Here is a 3,331-nt window from a genome sequence, read left to right as displayed (position 1 = left end):
ATGTAGAGGACTCCCCCCACCCCCAGTTCCTATCCCTTCCTGAATGCCCATGGGGCATCCCCAGGTGGATCTAGACAGTGTAGCAGATTGCTTTCTCTAGAAAACTGAGAACAAACTATTTTTTCCCAATGGCAACTATACTTGAATAGTAAAACCTAAGTTCTCAAACAGTACAAAGCCATGAATGGATATATAACAAGATTACGTCTGTTTTCTGAAGACTTTCGGCTGAAGTTACTTGGGATGTCGGGTAGACAACTATATTTCTGTCCTGAGCCCTAAAAGACTACGAGTTGGCGGAAAGAGGAAAACCAAAGGGATGCAATCAAAGGCTTTCCGGGATGCACACGCTCCCCACGAGAGCCGAGGATCCCAGCTGGATTTGGTGAGTGGCTCAGATGAATTGGACCTTGGTAGGGACAGCAAACAGGTGTACTTGATGTGAAGAGAGTGCTTGACTTGGCCAGAGAATTTTATTTGGTTCTTGGCTCTTAATCACTTCCCTCGGGAATGGAGCAGACTTGGGAAGAAGTCGTCTCATCCAATGAGCCAACCTGGCTGTTCCCTCCCCTCCTAGGAGTCTTGGTTGCAGAAACAAGATGCTGTGACAAGAACAGTGGCTCATAAGATCTATTTCTGCCTTCTGCTAGTGACTCACTGGATGACTCAAGGTGAATCTACCAATCTCCGAGTGCCGCCCCCATCCCTGGGGAACAGAGCATAGCAGTTTCCCCTGCACGCAAGGTCAGCTGTCTGTAAGGGCTGGCCAAAGACCACCAGCCTGTCTTCCCTGTGGCTCAGCCCCTCCTGGCCTTTCTGGCTGGTCCTCTCCTCCCACTCCCCTGCTTTATTCCCTGCCTTTTGCTTTCTCAAATAGCTCTGCTCCTAAGTAACCCAGGCACGTGTCCTGGGATGGCTCTGCAAACTCCCGCAGGCTCCCCCTCATCTGCGCGGGGGAGCAAGCCCGTGATTGCTTGCTGTTAGCAACTCGGTTTGCAGGATAAATAATGTGAACCTGAGTGCTGGCCCCTGTGGGATAGGGCAAATTTCCATTTTGCAGCGGGTCAGCTTCCGAAGCATCTAAGCATCGGGGCTTCAGGGCTTCGAATGTTAATCATAGGTTCTCTCCAGGCACCCCTCTCCAGGCTTTACTACTACGGGGCTCTAGTCCTGGTGGGACTTTACATTAGAATCCGACAGAGAAACTATTGCTCTTCTCATTGTTTTCCTTGCAAATTAGTTTTCTAGATTTAATGGCTCTGGTTGCTGAGCAGAGTGAAGAAATTGGGGCGGATGGAGCTGGAGAGCCCATTCTAGGCGCTTGGCTATTGGTTAGGCCCAGAACTTTGAGGCTTTGAGATTTGGGAAAAAATAATTCTCACCAGAGTTGGGGGGAGACTGTGAAGTGGGAGTGAGCTTTCTCTTTCCCCGGAAGGAATTTTATTTGTTGTTTTTGCGTGTTTAAAAATTTTAGAGAAATCGTGGTGTCACAATAGAATAGATTGCGGAGGTTCTCCATGGGATGTGGGGGTGTGTTGGATGGCTCAGTTGTGGGCAGATCTTGTTATAGTCAGACCTGGGGATTGAACATTGCCTGAAGATGGCTTCATTAGTGCCGCTTGGCATAAAAGTGAAAGCAAAACAAGTAGGGAAAAACCGAAACCTGGGATGCCCTGATCTGGAAATGTGAGCTTGGGTACATTCCTGGTGGGCAGATGGGGACAAGACGCAATTATAGTTTCAGGAAACCAGGGCTGGGCTGGGCTGGGCTTGGCATTGGAGGAGGTCAGCAGGCCTGGGAGATAGATGGCAGGAGCTGGTGACCTGGCTGATTCATCTTTGAGTTTAGGACGTGTTAGTCATCTGTGCAGCGAGTCGAGAGCAGACAGTCAGTGCCTTACAGGCTGGACAACAAGGCTGAGTGGGCGTTCCCACAGGGGCTGAGCTTCACGGGAGGAAGGGGGAAGTGCATGGTGGGATGAGCAGCAAGAACAGCTGTTAGTAAAGGGGAACCTGAGGAAAGGGAAAGTGGGCCCAGGGAACGGCATCATTAGCCTTCTGCTTCAGGTGGGAACCTTTTTGGGCTAACTGGGTGATATTTGGCAATAAAAACTAAGCTGATCAAGACGCAAATGTTCCTGTAGCATAGAACTGGGGTAAGTTCCCAAAGTGAAGGATCAAGGCTGTGTTGATGGGAACACTATGTGTTCCTTATCTATCCTAGGCTGCAGTCTTTGGAAGGAATTCAGTTGTTGTGGTGCTTGCTTCCAGGTCATCAGGGAAAAGCAGACTGTAGCATTTGTTATGGGGAAACCCAGAGATACAGTGGGAACAATTCCTTGTGCCTCCTCCCTCAACCCACAGGAGTTGTTCTCAGCTGAGAACCCACTGCTAAGAAGACCTCCGCTCGTTCACTCAATAAGTAAGTAACAGGACCAAGAAGAAAATGGGTGAGTCTTACTTCCTCCCGAGATGAATGATCTCCATTGTCAACTTGATTGACTTTAGGATCACCATGGAAACATGCTTCTGGGTCTGATCATGAGAGTGTTTCCAGAAAGGTTAAATGGAAGAGAAACAGCCCACCTTGAATATGAGAAGGATCATCCCATTGACTGGGGTCTCAGAGTGAGTCAAATGGAGAAAGTGCCCTGAGTACTAGCATTCATCTTTCTCTGTTACCTGACTATGGATGTAACATGACCAACCACCTCACACACTGACAGCCATGCTATCCCCACCAGGATAGACTGTATTGCCTAAACTATAAGCCACAATAAACCGTTCCCAACTTAAGCTGCTTCTTGTCTGGTTTCATGGTCACAATGGTGAGAAGAGTAACTAATACACCATGGGAGGGGAAGGACAGCCCAGCTGTGGTGGTTTGAATGAGGATGGCCCCCATAGACTCATATGGTTGAATACTTGGTCCACAGTTTATGGAACCATTTGGGAAGGATGAAGAGGTGTGGCCTGGCTGGAGGAGGTGTGCCACTGGGGGCAGGCTGGTCAGGCTTTGAGGTTTCAAAAGCCCACACCATTCCCTGGTAGCTCTTTCTACCTTGTGGTTGTGGATCAAGATGTGAGCTCTCAGCTGATCATGCTGCCATGTTTTTGCTTTGCCACCAAGAGTGTGGCAGAGCAAATGGACTCTAACCCTCTACAACAGTAAGCTCAATTAAATGCTTTCTTTTATAAGTTGCTTTGGTCATGGTGTTTTATCATGACAATAGAAAAGTACCTAATGTACCAACAGAAGAAAGGCTTTTTAAGGAAGGTATAGAGGGGCTGAGTGGGACAAAGAAAAGGGTCAGAGAATGAGGGATGCTCA

General features: G+C 48.5%; 1 long non-coding RNA gene across 1 annotated transcript; it reads left to right on the top strand.

The window, feature by feature from the left end:
• The first annotated feature begins 1,338 nt into the window (after positions 1 to 1,338).
• Positions 1,339 to 2,796, top strand: LOC134485758 (uncharacterized). Its single transcript, XR_010064007.1, has 3 exons — positions 1,339 to 2,067; positions 2,365 to 2,422; positions 2,509 to 2,796. It is a non-coding gene; the product is annotated as an uncharacterized LOC134485758 (long non-coding RNA).
• Positions 2,797 to 3,331: the final 535 nt, after the last annotated feature.

This window comes from Rattus norvegicus, chromosome 2, assembly GCF_036323735.1.
Source record: "Rattus norvegicus strain BN/NHsdMcwi chromosome 2, GRCr8, whole genome shotgun sequence".
Classification (NCBI taxonomy): Eukaryota; Metazoa; Chordata; class Mammalia; order Rodentia; family Muridae; genus Rattus; species Rattus norvegicus.
This window is presented reverse-complemented; position numbering and strand designations above follow the sequence as displayed.